This window comes from Chelonus insularis, unplaced genomic scaffold, assembly GCF_013357705.1.
Source record: "Chelonus insularis isolate UGA/USDA-ARS -01 unplaced genomic scaffold, ASM1335770v1 contig_17_pilon, whole genome shotgun sequence".
Lineage (NCBI taxonomy): Eukaryota > Metazoa > Arthropoda > Insecta > Hymenoptera > Braconidae > Chelonus > Chelonus insularis.
Genome location: NW_023276415.1, coordinates 1072847 through 1092383, shown reverse-complemented (window position 1 = coordinate 1092383; position 19537 = coordinate 1072847). Strand labels below are relative to the sequence as shown.

General features: G+C 32.9%; 1 protein-coding gene across 10 annotated transcripts in view; it reads left to right on the top strand.

The window, feature by feature from the left end:
- Window positions 1-19537, top strand: part of LOC118064357 (patj homolog) — a 349897-nt gene that overhangs the window by 4045 nt on the left and 326315 nt on the right. For 5 of the 10 annotated variants that reach the window (XR_004690049.1, XR_004690048.1, XM_035078874.1 and 2 more), the window contains exon 1: window positions 851-3732. The exons of 2 other annotated variants lie outside the window; for them this stretch is intronic. The gene's annotated coding sequence lies outside the window, so the exon portion shown is untranslated. Of the gene's footprint in view, window positions 1-850; window positions 3733-19537 lie in introns of those variants that run through there. 3 more of the 10 variants (XM_035078872.1, XM_035078873.1, XM_035078871.1) reach the window with 3 other exon arrangements.

The following is a 19537-nucleotide window of genomic DNA, read 5'->3' as shown; positions in this document are numbered from 1 at the left end:
AAACAAACAGACCCCTGAATTTTATATGGTAGTATAGCATAGAAGATTCCGATATAACATGTTCGTGGTTTTAGTGTGGTAACGACGCCCTCGGAGAACGCACTTATAATTTCTAGTTGTTTGTTAAGGTAGCCTCACTCTACTTTCGTCGAAGTAAATAATGAATAAATCATCCATCAGGTTCAATAAATTGATTAAATTGCTCAAAATTATAGCAATCTTCTGAAATTCCGAATAATCTTATTGGATACTCTGAAAAATTAGAAAAAGTTCTAATATTTTTGAGAATTTTCTAGAATGTTCCAGGCTTTTACAGATGTAAGTATCGAAGACAGTTATATTATGCTCATGTTACATGGTTAGTAACTCTCCTTCAGTAAAAGAAAACATTTGCCATTGGCAAAACTTAGGTAGGTTGCATAGATCCCCTTTTAAATTTTTTATATCAAATTCAATTGTTGTAAAAAAAAAGTCTGTGTTTATGCATGTTGCATGGTTAAGAACTTTTTTTCAGTAAAAGAAAAAATATCGCGTTGGAAGAACTCGTACAAATGCAATTGTTATAAACAATTTATATAAACGAAAAAAATACATGTCACTTCTAAACACCCCATTTTTATGTCTGCAAAGTTTCATTGAAACCGGTTCAGCCGTTTCTGAGATTACCCCGAACAAACAGAAAAAAATTTTAAAAATCGTTTTTTACATTTTAACAGCATGCGAATACCCTTCTGAGCTTAGTTTAAGACAGTTTTTTCAAAATCACAGACAGACACTTTAATTTTATTCATATAGATTAGTTTTTTTGTTTAAAAAAAGGCTGAACCGAATTGGTTTAAATTTCTTTCAGATCTTCTTTATAATGATATCTTTTGAATGAATTTCAGTTGAAGTTGATATCTCGATCCGTTCTTTAGATATCGAAAACGAAAAAAATGCTGACATATCTACAATGTACATACATACGTATATATGTACGTGCAAGTGGAAGTTTGGTAACATTTCGTGCGACCAGAGTGAAAGTTTGGTGACTATTACCAAACTTCCCTACAACGATTATGGAAGTTTCGTGACGGTCACCGAACATCCAAAATAATTTTAAAAACAAAAAAAAAAAAAAACAAGTAACAGGAAAACACGACAAATGTCGAATATACAGTTAAACACCATATAATAATCTAAGTTCTGTTTTTCAAGAATCTAGGGGAAGCAGAATAACAGAGTAAATATCGAAATTTATTGCAAAAAATAGGTCTTTCACAAAACCTCGGTGACTGTCACCGATCTTTCAAAATGACTTCGAATTCATTGAATTTTTATAAATCTAACATCTAGAAAAATTAGAATGAACCAGTTATATAACTTAGGATTCAAAAATTGAATTTAAACACACTCAATCCTGAATCATGAGTTCCTAAGGATTAATAGTATCGATAACAGATATTTAACATCATAAATAGTAGGGATAGAGCTGATTGCTGACTATCGCCAACTATTCACAAAATTTAAAAAAAAATTACTAAATATTAATTCGGAGTCGATTTAAAAAAAATTACAGTATTTATCTGTCTATTCAAAATAATTATCAGAAAATTTTTGAGTTTTTAAAGAAACCATCAATAGAGTACTCATTATGCATTCTTGCAACATAACTTTTTCTAAGAAGGAAAGCATCATTAAAAATTATTTATAATCGAGAAAAGCTGAAACATGCCAATATACTATTTTACTTTAATTTTATTACGTTAAGGTTACATGATTTTCGGGCGATCATTAGCAGAATGTTTACATCAACATGTTTTATATGTAACGCACTACTTTCGGTAGCTGATATCGGTTCACTTGATCAGTTTTGCAAAAAATTTTTGAAGAATACTTATAAGCTGTCGATCAAAAACTTTGAAATCGTTGATATAACATGTCAATTATCTGTGCAAAATTACAAACTGTAAAACAAAATATCAATAATATTATAATTCACTTTTTACTTTTATATTATATATTAGCAAATCCCCGCGACTTCGACTGTGAATAGACCAATTACAGAAAGCTATTGCTGTGTGATAGGATTCATAAAAAAGTAATATATTCGCAAATAATATATTCATACAAAAAAGTAATATTATGGTCACTGGAGCAGTTTAAGCTCGCTCTCCTCGAATACAACGAGCAAGTTGAATGTCTTTGGGCATGATGGTCACCTGTTTTGCGTGAATGGCGCACAAGTTGGTATCTTCAAAAAGACCAACGAGGTATGCCTCGCTGACTTTTTAAAGAGCTATCACAGCTGAGCTCTGGAATCTCAAGTGTTTTGAAGTCCTGAGTGATGTCGCGACCAAGCCGTTGGAATGGCAATTTACAGATGAGTAACTCAGTACTTTTCTGATAACGACGAATTTCTTGAAATGCAACAGTTCCAGGCCAGTAGCGATGTAGTTTCTTAATTCTTCCAGTTGCAGGAGCACACAGGGAATGAGATTGTTTCAGTAAATCACTTATGCGTTGGAAGAGCTCAAATACATCGAATGGATTCCGTTTTTCATTGTTTACAACAAGTTTAACTATTATAAACAATTCACATAACAAAAAGTAGTCTATAATATTTCCAACAACCCCCTTCAAACGGTTGCAAAATTTGGTTGCAATCGAATTAGCCGTTTTGGAGATTACCCCGAACAAAGAGACTAACACCAGAAATTTATACAGTAGTATAGATATAGATTACTTCTTTGGAGTAATAGTATGTTACGAAACTTTCTTTTTATTATGATGCTTTTCTTTAGGCTTTTAGGAAATTTTCATCGATTGGCATAGTTTTTATTTTTGATATCCTACGCAGACATTGTTGCAGGTAAAAGCTAGTTCATCATAAACAGTAGGGTTAACAACCAATTAGGTCACCATTAATTCAGTAAACAATTTGCACTGGAAAACGAACAACTTACATGTATGAGTAAAGTAATTTATTTTCATTACGAATTTAATCGAGAAATCAATGAAAGTATCACATTAAATAATTGATGTCAGTCACCGAACTTCCAGAATAGTTACAAAGTTTGTTCAACGAATTTATTTGAAATTGTTGATGAAAAATAAGAGAATAAAAAAGAGCAGTCGATAATTGTTAACAAATTATAAATAAGATCTTAAAAATTGACTTTACATCGTCGATATATTGAATGAGAACAAATTTTGAAACCCTATCCTTACGCCTCCTCCAATCCTCAAACCTAAATTTATTCCTTCCTAATTTTGGGTCCACCCCTACTCCCAACTTGAGACAACATCCTTGCGGCAGACACCCAGCTTCCTACACTCGGATCAGTTACCCACTCTCAAAAAGATAGTCTTTGGCTAACATTCATAACCAGCAGAACAATTTCAACCTCTTTTCGTATGTTTTCTATATAAATATCAATAAAGGATTTTCTTACGAAACAATTGTCTCGTCATTGAGGTACACAACACAATTGGCGACAAGGATTCGGGACGTCAACGCATTAAAGTACAGTGTTTGCAAAGAATTAGAGACTCTTTAATGTGCAAAAAAAGTGTCAATTTTTATTGTTTATCGATAACGACCCACTAAGACGCACGACGACCTGAATGAAAATTGGAATTCCACATCAATCAGTGAGTGCAGTAACCCTAAGATAGCCAGTTGAGCTGTGATCCAGAATTGGCTGACTTCTAAAACTAGCAATTTCAGCACTAATAACATCGTAGCAGATCGTAAGTACTTTTACAATATTCATAATTCGAAAATCTGGAAATCTTACAACCTTCTTTTTCTAAAACCTAACCCACATCATAATAGCGACAGCAGAAGTTTCATCTGCAAATTCAAATTTATCTCTAGAATTTTTAACTAAATTAATCCGTGATAGATTAGATGGGAATCGATTAAAAATACGTAGTTCTATTAAGCAAGTAGCTACAGTATTGGAAATTGTGCAGAATAACCAAAGAATTCCATTGCTACTTTTTGTCAAGTGCAGAATAATCGGTAAAGCTAGAGAGCAAATTGATATACTTTGCGACAAGACAAAAAGTCCATTGGTCAACTGTTAGAAGATCGTAATAGTCTCCGTCCAGGCCGAAACGAATCTGTTTCTCAATTCTACCAACGATTAGAAGATCTAACTTCCAGGATATTAGCTGTAGTACATTTAACAGAGACTGACTATAATAAACGCATGGGAAGAATTGCCATGATAACAGACATGACTCTAAATGGGTTCATGTTTCATTCTCATCCCCAAATCTCACAAATGTTACGATATCGTGAATTCGCCACGATAAACAGCGCTCTTACCGCGGCAATGTGTAAGGAAAAAGCCCTCTAACTTTGATGGGATAATAATACCTAAAAATGTAAAACTTGTTCACGAACCAACCACTCAACTCATGAATGTCCGTTTTAAATCCACACCAGAAAATTGGAACCATTAAAATCATCTTAATACTAAACCCATAAACGTTGCTAATGTTGGAAATACACCTAATTCTAACTTCACTGCTAACTCTAACTCTCAACAAAAACGAATTGAGCAATGCTGTTATTGCCGTAAAATCGGTCATGTAATAGAAGAATGTAGGAAAAAAAAAATACAATTACAAAAAGTGACAACAAAATCAAAATAACGTATCATCGGTAAACATGAATTACCAAAATCCAACTCCTTCCACAAGTTCGAATCGCAATAATCACTCTCACCCTACACCGAGCGATTCATTTACACAAAATCTAATGAATTTTATCGTGGAACTGGCAATTCCAAATTTTACTACTCTTAACGAACACGTAGCCACCTTTTCTGCTCTCGTCAATAAAGTTTACATTGAATGTAATAATATAAGTGAAGCTATTCACCTTGCATCAGATAACATAATATCATTAACGTTCATTACACTTAAAGCATTATTTGCCTATAAAAGAGATCATGACTTATTAATTGAACCTACATCACGAAACATTTTGATCATTTATCAACTCATAGATGTTGATATTATCTTTCAAGACAACACTATAGTTTTTACTTTAAAAATCCCTTTAGCTAATGAAATTAAATATGATCTCTATCAAATAATATCATACCCTATCTATCCTCAAAATCCCTTATTATTCACCTACATTAAACCTAGTTTTCCATTCCTTGCACTATCTTCATCCAAAAACCAATATATCCTATTGCAAGACTTGTCGATATAAACAGTAAAAAAAAAAGACGACACGTATGCTTCAGCATCTACACAATCCAAGGCTTCAATTACAACAAATGTGAACTTCAGTTCCTGATGCAACATTCCAATTATATACCAGATGATTGTCACATCAAAACTCAACAAGCCAATAGCGAAACATGGATCTACCTTAACTGAAATCGATGGATATATGTATATAATTCAATCTCCAGTCACAGTCACTCTTCTATGTCATCATAGTAATAAAATGGAAGACATTTTCCTCCCACATTCTGGAATACTTTACCTTAAAAACCACTGCAAAGGTTATACCAAAAATCATATATTGGAACCAAACGATTATACTGATGATAACATTACATTTTATATTCCATCTCCAAAAATCAATGATAATGACTGCTGTTTACCAACATTCACCGAAGAAAAACTGAACTCACCAAATCTACATGTAATCAAACTCACTTAAATGGATTCAAATAATCTAAAAATTGCCAACAAAAAATGAGATGAAGTTGACAGCATCATACGCAAACATGTATCCGAATCCTCTATTATTTCATCTACATCATGGTATACGCCGACGTTATTCATAATCTACATTGACATCTTTTTCATCACAATTATTTACTGCTGCTAGTGTTGTGGATGTTTCCGATTACTAAAACGTCTATTTTATTTTACTCGCAACTCAGAAATGGTAAAATTTTATCACCGATTAACAAAAATTTCGTTAACTGCCAATTCGACACCGATCTTAGGACAAGATACCAAAACAATTCTAACAAGTTAGGTCTCAATGAGAAATAGAATCAGAAGAGACGATCAAACTAATCACTTGCAGATTCAATTTCATTATACTTCTCCATCTTTATTACATTAATGTATTTTGAAAAACAAAGACTTTTAATGAGAATCATTTCCTTAGGTTTAAAAATTTCTATTATTAATCATTACAATTAAGTTATAAATATTCAATCATGTGTTTCCATACATATATAGAATTTTAGATGATATTTAACAATTATACCTTTTGTATCTCTGAAAGTGCTCTGTTAAAATCATTAACAAGAGTTTGAAAATACTTATTTTCAAACTCAGCATGGGAGATGTTATGTAACCATTCTATATAATATAAATATATAAAAAAGTTCTATCTATCCCTACGCCTTCTCTAATCCTCAAAACTAAATTTATTCCTTCCTAATTTTGGGTCCACCCCTACTCCCAACTTGAGACAACATCCTTGCGGCAGACACTCAGCTTCCTACACCCGGATCAGTCACCCACTCTCAAAAAGATAGTCTTTGGCTCACATTCATAACCAGCAGAACGTTTTATATATAAATATCAATAAGGATTTTCTTACGAAACAATTGTCTCGTCATTGAGGTATACAACAAAAGTTTAATGCTACTGTTCCAATGTATTTATTTGCGATTCAGCATGTAAATTTATTGATTATTAGTAGTCCATTTTTTTTGTCGGAATCATGTTTCATTTTTTTTTAATAAAAGCATCGAACTCAAGTTAGTCTACTGTTTTTTGTCCTATAAAATTAAGTGTTGCATAAATTAGTCAATTATAATTTTTAAAATTAAGAAATATTAAATCTGATGTAAAAGTCATAGTAACATCACGAACAGTATTGATATGGAATTTTGGTGACTGTCACCAAACCTCGAAGACAGCTGGATTGTATATATAAATAAATACTCATTTTTATCCATTGATAAAAGAAACTTTAAAATCTAAAAATGAAATAAATTCGATTAATGAGTGACAATCATGTATTATGCAAAACGTGTAATTGACTAGTTTTGGCAATAGTCAATATTATTGGATGGAACAATACACTAACTTGAATTGTATGCTTTTATTAAGAAAAAATGATAATGATAAAAAAATGTACTGATAAGAATAAATCAATTCACATGCTGAATCGCGAATAAATACATTGGGAAGGATGAATTATACTTTACTACAATCGCAACTATAACATTAAAAACAATTTCCAGTATCCAGAACAATCAATGGTGTAAGTAGCTAGTCTGGATTGGAACGGGGGTATTTAGGTTCGATTCTGGGTCACTGCAGCCTTTTTTCCAAACTTTTTTTTCTGGTAATCCTGTAGTAATTAGTGCGTTTGTACTGATTTTAAAATTTGTTCAATTTCAAGAGAAAATTTTTTTCTCCAGGATATTTATTTATCCAGTACTTTGGATATCACACACGGTTTTTTAAGTGCAACACGAAATTAATATGCTTATTCTCGTATTCTCATTGAAGAGACTCTCACTTATCAATTCAATTATTCTTCAGTAATAAAGCATAAAAAAAATATATAAAAAAGTATAAAACTATGTTACTTTTCAGATAATAGAAAGAATTTTTGAGTAACGATCAGTGTGGCACACTTACAACTCATAAAGATGAATTAATTAAATGAAGTTTTAAATAATAAATTTGTGGTTTGAATGTGTTAAGAAAATCTAAACTTTTGAATAACCTAACCGTTTAAGGATAGGGATGATTGTGCTGGATCGGAGCAATTATGAAGACAGGTTTTATAAATATATAATATCTTTATTTTTAGCACCAACAATACACAAAGAACACTGTAAGACTTTTTGTCACTGAATAAGAAGACTGAATGGTGTTGGAAATCACTGAATTTTAATTGAATGTCAACACGCTTTACAAGTCAAGAAAATGTGATTGTGCACATGGCGTTAGCCTATCAATGCAATGCAAGAATGAATTTTGATTTTCTTATGTGAATTTAACACGACTTGCCCAAAAATATGATTTGATTATGCTATAGAATGACAGTTTGAATGTGACTGTTGAATTTAAGTTGCACTAGTACTAATGATTGACTCAGAAAATGAAGAATTTTGAGAGAAGAATCAGAATTCATGTAAACGTGAACAAGAACACGAAAAAAATAGCGACAGGAACTTTATTAGTCAAACGGGACACTGAAAATTAGTCAAATGAGTGACTAGATTGAGAAATATTGATTATTTGGTCGATTGGTTATCGACGTAGTCCCAAGATGGCCGCCGAAGTTCCTGTCATCTAGCAATTCAAACTGAGAATTGATTAATTCTCAACAGAATGACTTAATTTTCTCCTCACTAATCGTGTTCTGACTTGGTCTAAGGTACTCTATCGACGGCCTAACATTTTTCTCCCCACCGAATAATTAGATGACTCAAGGTCTCTCCTGCCAACTCATTTTCACCAATTAGACAACTCTAATTAATTCCTAGGCGTATACATCCCTTCTCTAAGGGCCTAGGAGCTTCGAGAACACAGACTTTTCGAGAAAAACGGTCTATATTCGTCAGTATTCGCCGGTTACTGCGAGTATTCGTACGTAGCTCGTACTCGGACGACTCTTGGGCATCATCGGACGATGCCAACCCACAGACAACTCGTTGTAACAGTCAACTCGGTACGTGTGTACTAGCAGAGAGCTCACGCAGTCGAACTCTCTAGTGAAAACCCAGACAACTCCTCAGACATGGACTAACTCACCAGTTAATCATCTATAGTGATGATTATGAACTCATCAGGCAGTCTACCTCTTAGAAGACATCCTCAGGAAGCTCATGTTGGTCCGCATCAGCACCTTCTTACAAAAGGCGCGAATGATGTCGGCTTCGACGCCTCACGGCCTCATGGACAGACACACACACAAGATCCATACACGAACAACTCGCTTGTGTCTGTGTGGCTGACGCCAACACAATGAAACTCAGACTACTCAAAAAAATCAGGCTACTCCTGGTGCAGAGACCAGTACAGGAAAATTTACAACTTTCCTGTGATCCTCTACTCATCAGTCAACTCATCAGTGAACTCTGTGTGAAATTTCCGTGAACTCAAGACTGTACAGACAATTCAAAGACTCTTCTATTGTGATTTTTCTGTTACTGTGATTTTAGTGTTTAATAAATCGTTAACTGTTATTGTTAAATAGTGTCAGCCAACTCATTTACACCGTTCAAAAGTCCCGACTGTTCTAGCATCCAAACATCCTAAAAAAATACAGTCCACAAAGTCCCGACTTCTCACTCAGCTGACTCAAAGTCAGAACAAATCGTATCTACTATATTTTAAGATTTTGGAGTTCCTTTCATTAATAGATATCAATGATTTTCCATTTACACATACTTTCCATCTGTCCTCGACATTTGATGATAGTCACCAAATTTCCACATGAGTACGAATCATGATTTCTTGATTAAACTACCAAGCTCATATTAAAGTGACGCTTTTCAGGTACTTAAGTGACTCCAAAGAATACTTTTCTTGCATCATTATTAACATATAAAAAAAGTCACCAAACTTTCGCTTACACGTACATCCATACATTATTCGAAAAATTGGTCAGTATGCTTGCAAATATCTTGACATGTGGAGATATGAAAATTCAAATTTCACTAATCGACCCAATTCCAATAACTTCCTAATGGGAAATTAATAAATCAAAAACATGTTTTCATTATTTGTATGAAATGATTATTCATTGTAATTACTTGTTTACATAAAAAAGCGAGAAATCATTAAAAAAAAATGTACATAGCGGGACTCGAACACAGCATGTATACGGTCGATTAAGTTTCGTCTCTCTTGTGAAACGGCAAGTCTCTAGAAATAATAAATAAATTAAATGGAATGAAATATTTATGAGGGCACAAAAAATTTTTCAGGAAAAATCACCAAGCTTCAACGATTCCTTGGTTTGTTGACCTTTTTGAAAAAAATCTATTTCCTGCATCATTTTGTTCATAACAAAAAAAAATACTTAAAAAACTCTTTAAATAACAATTTATGAATTTTTGAAAAATAAAAGCGAAAATAGCACTTGGAATTATATGAAAGTGCTTGGTTTAATAATCATAAAGATCCTAAATAATATTTCGTTATAAATAATTCAAAATACAAGCTCATGATAGGGCTGAAGAAAAAAATTGAAAGATAGGATTAATTAGAGGAATTAATAAGGAATATATTCGAAAAAAATTCAATTAATTTGTGTTTTCTAACAATCATTTATAATAATTATTTACAAAAGTTCGCTGAAACAAATTGAAAAGAAAAATTTTCATTTTCTCTAGATGAACTAGAAAAGTTTGCTACAGGCAATTTTTCAAAATATTAACAACTTTAGCCTTTGAATCGGGATAAAAGTTACGAAAAACGTGTTCTGAATGCGGAAACAATTTTTTTGAAAAAAATGAGATAGCTATTTTGTAGAACGGGAAAAATCCTATCTACGTCTTAAATCGCAATAAAATGTCCAAAGATTGTTTAACAGTACAGAGGCGCAAAGTTGACAAAAAAAAAGAAACGTTTACAACTGTGTAAAAAATCAGAAAAATTTTTTATTCAATATTTCAACCGGAAAATGCTCAGAAGATGATGCTGAACATTCCCTAGTTTCTTTGAAACCTTTTAAGTCATAATATATATCATGATTCACTGCGTAAACATTGAAAGGTGAGAAAATGCACTTTGCCAAATTTTAATTGTTGATAAACAATAGTAAAAATCATTTCCAAACAGTGACATTTAGTGTAAATGCTCTCCTCGTTATTTTTTATGAGAAACCGTGATCAAAGAATTTTTTCAACGTAGAATGAGGTTTGCACAGTTAAGTGTAAAATGTGCCTGAAGCATAAAATAAGAGCCAAAGTCTATAGTGTGGCGATGATTGTTAACGAACGTGATAGCGAAATTATTGACTGTCAGTGTCATTCCTGGGCTGTTTCAGCTGACGGACGTAAGCATGCAGTTTTTATTTTGTTGTGCCTAGATCGTCGCACTGAGAAACCTGCATGCACATAGTAGTACATACTAGTAGTACGCTGAATCTACACCTCAAGACAATCAACAATAGAGATTAATGGCTTCTCAGGTTGCAATGGCTGCAGCAATCTACATTCGAATCAATTCACCGTCCACCGGGCCCGAAATCTATCTTCTATGTGCCAAAACCGAAGTGACACTAATCAAAAAATTCACTGTCTAGAGTTAACAGCTGCTTCAATTCTAGTAAAACTCATCGAGTATGTTCGAGCTACACTCCAAGAAGTGAACATACAGTTAATTCATTTGTGGACGGACTCTACAATCACTCTTTCATGGATCAATTCAAATTCAGCCCGCTGGAAAGACTTTGTCAGAAACAGAGCTGTGGTGTAAGAGACCCACCTAGTTGGCAGAGAGTCAAGAACATTGGCCAATCAATTTACCCCCAGCTGACGAAGCTTGTAACATTGAAGCCTGATCTGGAGTAGCATTCATTGAACTTCTCCAACTTAAAAATCAATGGGATTTAGTAACAAGATATTCGACTTTTGTCAAACTCCTCAGAATAACCGCCATCATCATCAAATTCACCACAAAACTCAGACAATCACCTGTTACTAGCCCATTAGCATAAATCAACTCTGTTGACATTAAAAAGGCGAGTATCTTCTGGATAAAGGGAACACACGCAGCTTACTTTCATCAAGAACTTAGAACGTTGTCCCACAATCAATATCTTGCAGAGAATTATTCATTCAACAAACTCACAGCATTCATCGATTCACAATGAGTCTTACGAGTTGGAGGACGACTTCAAAATGCCAATTTCAGCCATGATGCCAAACACTAAGTCATTCTGCCTCGATATTCACCTCTTACGGCACTAATAATTAGGCACTATCATCATTCAACAATGCATGGTGACACTCAAATCACATTAACGACAATCAGATAATGTTACTGGATTATTGGTGAAAGAGCTCCAATAAAATCAATCATCTAACACTGTGTTGATTGTGTCAGACAACGGAGGGTAACAGCCCAACAACTCATGGGACAACTGCTCAAGACTCATCCCTTCAAGGCCATTCACCTCCACAGGCGTTGACGATGCAGGTCCATTCATCATTATAACATCACCAAGCCGAGGCTCAGAAACTCGAAAGACCTGGGTATGTGTCTTCGTCTGCATGACAACACCAGCAGTTCACCTAGAGGCTGTTGGAGATTGCTCAACAGAGAGCTTCCTTGCTGCATACAGAAGTTTTTCATCACGACGAGGAGTTTGCACCACCATCCATTCTGGTGTAGCTACTGTCAGGACTTCAACAACCACTTTTACCAGGCTAATCGTGAAGCTAGTTATTCTTCCAATTCCTCCAACACCTACATCACAACCAGAATCAGAAGACAATCATCAACCTGGTTGCTGATGGCGGCCAGTATGTTGAAAATTCGCCCACTTACTAATTCTCAATTTGAATGACCAGCTGATTGGAAGTCAGGCGGCATCACTCAATATTTTAGTTGGTCTATTGACCTAAAATCTAATACCTAATTTGATCTCCTATGACTTCCGCCTTCTTCATCATGCCATTCCTTGCTGTTCTTTCTCACCAAGCACACGTGTGTTGAGTCGAAACATTTAATTCATTAGTTTTTCCGCATTCAAGTGATCATTTGTGGTCAAGAGTACTATTAAAGTGCAACAATAAATTCAGGCAACTTCAGAGATGGATTTACGACCCACTTCTCATCGACGAAGTGTCAAATTCAACGCGTGCACATTCATTATTCAAAGAGTGTACAGTGTATCGCTCAGACATTTAAATTACTTTCAGAAATTCATTCAGACTATTTGTGAATGGGAACTTTACATTCAGTGAAACTATAGTGATCTTGTAACTTGTGATTGTGATATTAAAATAAAACAAAAAAAAATGGAAAAATCCCTGATTTTCTATCTCACTTCAACCATCTGAAAGCGTCCACTATTCAAGTTGAGACTAGGCATTACTCACCTAGGTACTCGAATGTTACCGCGGTTCGATTCCCTTTAAATAATTATTACTTTTGGTCGAATTCTTAATACAATCGTAAAAATTAAATTTGGTACGGCGATCATTAATTTCAATGATTACATTATTGCCTTCTTCTTGTTTAACTTTATTGTAATAACAAAGTTTAATTCGTGGTGGTTTACCACTAATTTCAGCATTTAATTCAATACCATTGCGGGTTCTGATTGAGCTGTGTGAACTTGGAACCCGACTTTAAAAAAATTGAAAAATGAAAACAGCCTCGTATACTACAAACGGCGAAATTAATTGTAGTAAATCTGATTTTTTTGTAGTTGTAAAAAAAACTTCAAAAATCATAGAATATTCAGTTTTTATCGATAATTCAAACCTTTTAATAAAACATGGGTATCATAGTGTTGAAATCGTTTGTAGTTAATCGTAGTAGCAACAGAAATTATTTTTTCGCTTTATTAGTAACTTATTCCATAAAAAACCTTTTATTTAAAAAAAATTCAACATAACTTTTATGTATTTAAAAACTACAAACAATGTAGATGATTGTAATGAAGTTTTTAAATTTGTAGTTTCCAAACGTACCTAGAAAATCATTAAAAATGTGATTTTTACACAAAAATTGATGTTTTGGGTAAAACTAGCTTGCGAGGAAGGATTGAAGATCGTTTGTAGTTTATTGTAGTAGTGATAATTTTTTTTATAACTTTCAAATAAGTTGATTACTTAAAACTAACCTAGGAAAAACATGAAACTTCATTCTTTTAGTGATGTTCCTTTCTAACGCATTGTGCAGTCTGTAACGTTATCTCACATAGATACATTAGAACAAAATATCAGATATCATTATTAAAGAAATAATAACTCAATTGCGACCTTCAGAACATTGTTATAGGTGACATTAGATAATTTATTTTATTAGATAAAAATAAGTTAGTGACTTTATTGCTTATTTAGCTTAACAATCTATAATTAAAATAGGAACTAAGATTGTTATCTAAAAAAAGATAGACAAATCGGTAGACTTTTAGAAATTACAAACGACATAGATATTAGTAGTAATGGTAGCTCTAAAAAAATTTAAAATACATATAGAAAATGTAATTTATTAAACAAATTCGATGATTTTCGGGGAAAAAAAAGCCAAAGACGGTATTAAGGATCGCTTGCAGTTTTTTGTAGTTAAAATAATTTTTTCTTGATTTTCCTACTCTTCATTTGAGGTTTACTACTTGAAATAGAGACGTAAAAAAATTGACGTTTTCAAAAACTACAAACGAAGGAGAAGATTGTAGTGAAGCTCTTTCGTATGTAGTTTGCAAAAATACCTTGAAAAACATAAAAAACATTATTCTTATAGTAAATTTTAGGAAAACTGGCCTGCAAGCGTGTTGAGAATCGTTTGTAGTTTTTTGTAGTATAGATAATTTTTCTTCTCCTTTTATTTTTTATAAAAAGTTATTACTTAGAATAAAAACGATAAAAAACTTTGATTTTTTTCGCAACTACAAACGAACCAGGAGATTATAGTAAAGCTATTTCGTATGTAGTTTTGAAAAATTTCTTGGATAACATGAAAAATGTAATTTTTATAATTAATCTTGAAATTTTTGCTAACTTTTCAACGTGTTTATTTATTATGTTATTGGACCAAAAAAATAATGCAATACCTCTAATCCTACGCGAAATTTGATGTTCTTTCAGAATCTGAGCCCAAAATTTCGATTAGACACCGAGAAAAAAAATATGGTCGATCTAAACGTGAAAAACGTGAAAATTTTCGAAAAAAAATTGTTTTCGCATTTTTCTTCACAATGATACCGCAAAGGTATCGACTTTTTACTATGATCAGAGGTGATCATGGCACTCGAACATTAAGAGAAATTCTTTTCAGAAAATTTCATCGACGCGTTTCTTCAAAATGGCGGCGAGAATGAAAAAATTTTATAAAAATCTTAATCTATCGTTTTCTTAAAAACTATAAACTTTAGAAAAATATTTTTAAGAAAAAAAATGTTTTTAAATTAGTCTAAGAACACTCATAAATTTTTTCAGAATTTTTGAATCCAATTTTTGATTTTCGAAAATTTCAAAAAATCCAATTTTTCAAACATATCTAAAAAATTTAAGAGTGTATATTGACTAATTTCAAGACTTTTTTGTTCTTAATAATTTTTTCGTTAAGTCTATAGGTTTAAATAAATAAAATCAATGTGTGGCGTTCAGATCTCAAAAGATCTATAGCCGTACATCACAGTCTACTCCTAAGAGCTATGGGTTGTAATGTATTTTTTGACTGGAGTGGATTTAGGGTGAATTGGTCAGATTCACGCCTGTCCTTATTCGAAGCCGTGGCGATCAACGTGCGGTCACAAAGAGCATCGCATCTCTAGCCACGACGAGCACGCGTTGAAGAAGGCACATTATTTGTAAACAGTGGTGCCTGCTCGAAAAATCGTCAGAGAAGGGATTCGCGAACTACGAACCTTCCGGTTAGCGATCCGACGCCTTGACGACTGAGCCAACGCGTCTCCAGTCTATATGTTCAGAGAAAAAAATTTTTGTTGAATTGTACATACATCCTTTCATTTGTGCATAGACACATATGTTCTATACAATTTGTACATGAATTATAAGTAAAGCATATAATTCAAATATTGGTTTTCACTTTTTCAATACATTTGTTATGTCACGAAAACGTACAAGATCTTCTGCTTCATCGCATGCCGAGTATGAATCAGATTATTCGGATAGTGATTCCGACGAAAACATATTGATTCTGAATGCAGACAATTCAGGCTTCGATGATTCTGATTCTGATTGTGATTCGATATCTGATTCAGATTCTGAACATGAATTCACAATACCAAATATTACTTATAAAAAAGCTTGTGCTACTTATTCTGAAAACTTAGATAAACTTGAAAAAAATCACGAATTCATTTGGATCGATGGCGAGAAGTCATATCCAAATACTTGTGAAGAAACAATATTATTATCTGAAGCTGCAAAAAAGAATATACAGGTGTGCGAGCCTTTCCAATTGTTTGAAACCTTTTTTTCCGCCGAAATGAAACAATATATAATTGATGCGTCTAAAGAGAATAATTATGATGTGAAATTACAAGATCTTGACACTTTTATAGGTATAGTTATTTTCAGTTCATTCAATAAAAGAAAGTCTCAGAGAGATTATTGGTCATCTGATCTATTTTTATCTAGTGAAATTGTTTCTTCTGCAATGACTCGTGATAAGTTTGAAGAAATCAAGTCTAAAATAAAATATTCAAAAGCTAAAGACGAGGATCTAAACGATAAAGGGTGGCGGGTTCGTTCGATGTTGAAACTTTTCCAAAACAACCTCCTAAAGTTCGGAATATGGAAAACTTCTATATCTATTGATGAAATGATGGCCAAGTCTTATGCAAAAACTGTATTGAAACAATTTATTCGAGGAAAACCAATAAGGTTTGGTTTGAAATTTTGGGGTTTATGCACTTCAGACGGCTATCTACTGAATTTAGATCTATATTGCGGTAAAAATTCCCAAACCGGAAACAAATTAGCAAAATGTGCTTTAGGTACTCGTGTAGTATTGCATTTATTAGAACCTTTTTTTCGGCTAATAAATTATAATAAAATCCCTGCATTTCATTTGTACTTTGATAATTTTTTTACAAATATGGATTTGATTTTACACTTGCAAAAATTACGTTTGAAATGCACTGGCACTATAAGAGACAATCGAGTCAAAGAAAAGAATATACTTGAAAAGAAAGCTCCACGAGGTACTTATATTGTAAAACATGATCAAAATAGTGGCATAAATTTCATCACTATTATGGATTCGAAGCCCGTTTCAATAGCTTCAACTGCTGCAGGTGTAAGTCCACTATCAACTTCGAGAAGATATAGTTCAGAGGCTCGATCCAAAACTGATTTAGCTTTTCTACAAGCTTTTCATTTGTACAACAAATTTATGGGCGGTGTTGACGTGCATGATGGACACTGCAATAATGTACTTCCAAGTATACGTTCCAAAAAATGGACATGGGTCGTTTTTATAAGATTTATACAGGCATCCATTACAAATTCCCTCGTAATTTTCAATGCTACACGCGATGGAAAGAAAAAAGTTGGAATAAAAGAGTTAACTATTTCGATTGCTAAATATTATATTCAAAAAAGTCAAACAAGTAAAACAGTCCATACACGATCTGATAGGGACAAATTAAAAAATTGTTCAACTGAAAAATGTCCAATAAGAACAAGGATCTATTGTGAAAAATGCAATCTATATGTATGCAATAATTGTTGGGCAAAGAAGCACTGATGAAAGAAATGTTAAAGTGAGAGGCAAGGGGACTCACGAAAAAAAAGCACCCCAAAAGAGACAAAGTTCTACCACGTCCACGCCGTTGTCTCTGGGTAATGCTAAGAGTAGAAAAAAACAATGTATATGTACAGAATCAGCAAAGTAGTCAAATAACACTCTTAAATTTTTTAGATATGTTTGAAAAATTGGATTTTTTGAAATTTTCGAAAATCAAAAATTGGATTCAAAAATTCTGAAAAAATTTATGAGTGTTCTTAGACTAATTTAAAAACATTTTTTTTCTTAAAAATATTTTTCTAAAGTTTATAGTTTTTAAGAAAACGATAGATTAAGATTTTTATAAAATTTTTTCATTCTCGCCGCCATTTTGAAGAAACGCGTCGATGAAATTTTCTGAAAAGAATTTCTCTTAATGTTCGAGTGCCATGATCACCTCTGATCATAGTGAAAAGTCGATACCTTTGCGGTATCATTGTGAAGAAAAATGCGAAAACAATTTTTTTTCGAAAATTTTCACGTTTTTCACGTTTAGATCGACCATATTTTTTTTCTCGGTGTCTAATCGAAATTTTGGGCTCAGATTCTGAAAGAACATCAAATTTCGCGTAGGATTAGAGGTATTGCATTATTTTTTTGGTCCAATAACATAATAAATAAACACGTTGAAAAGTTAGCAAAAATTCTGATCACCTCAGCGTTAATGGGTTAAGATGGCATAGAGTCAGAAAGGACAAACTTCATTATCATACTCGTACTGTATTATATATTGTAATTTATTTATATTACATCAAGTTGGTATATGAAAAGTGTTTTATAACAATTTTTAAATAATTATCAGATTATTGGAAGAGATTAATGTACACCAGCGTCCTTCCAGCGTCGCAGTTCTAACCTATTCCTCGAAGTTTCTCAGTATTATCATTACATCCCCTGAATACCTTGGTGCATCGTCTCCCCATTTATCCCATAATATATCATCTACAAACATACGATGTGCTTCTATATGTTCTTCTTCGCATTCATATAGTAAAATATTTGTATGTCGCCATCTAATGACTATTAGACTAACGACAGTTTGTTAGTTAACAACGATTGCTTGACGATTAGATTGTTTATAGCATGAGGGGAGAGTTTGTTTATCTCCAGTTTTTGACTGTGACTTGAGTTGACCGCACGGATTCTTTCTTTTAATTAATTGCTGTCAATCTTTAATAAACATTTTTATTTATTTATTAATTTGCCGAAGTTGTTATTGGGTCTTATTTTACAATATTCACTATCGTCAACGTTATCAAATCGCCTATTTATTACGTGAGGCATTTGATCCTGGTCCTCAGATAAAAAAAGAATACACGGAACTGTGATTTCGATATTTTCTGAAATAATTTTAAGCATTAATTATCAAATGGACTGTTGTTCATAATATACATGTATATAGTGCATAGCTGCATAGTGAATACTGTTTACTGTACGAGTTTAAGATCAAAATATTTGTGATTGACCTGTGGGCAATCGCTCAGTTTCTGACCGCAAACTCGTGCGGTAAATGATTATTTACTATGTAAGAGTGGAATATTTTTCCTCAATGTTATACGAAAATAACAATAACAATAACAAAATGTTTACCTGGTTTCTTTGTGAAAATGAAAGATTTAAGAGTAGACACATTATTTTCATTTACAGCGTACTCATTATTGCTATTTCTTGTACGATTTTGTTGACCCTGAATGTTGTATTCATCATCTATGTTGTTGATCACATTATTTCGATTTAACAATAGAGGAAAATTATAAACTATATCTCTAATGCCAGGCTGACCATTGTTGTCTAAATGTATTTCAACCTCTCGTGAGTCAGCCATCGTTTAAAACAACTTCTTGATGCAGCTTCTAGTTATATCAACTTTAGTTGTATTGAATAAAATATTTGCTCACATTTGACAAGTAGTTCAGATGTCCTACAGTGTGCTATTCGCTGGCAAGAGAATGGTCAAATCATTCTTAGGTTAGCTCAATTTAATCCCAGCGCATGCGTACTGATTTGTAATTTTCAGTGATAGATGGCGTTAGATGATTATAGCGTACACTGTGCTTCCATTTTCATATTGCAAATGGCGTCTCTACAATGCACAGTGAATCTCTGT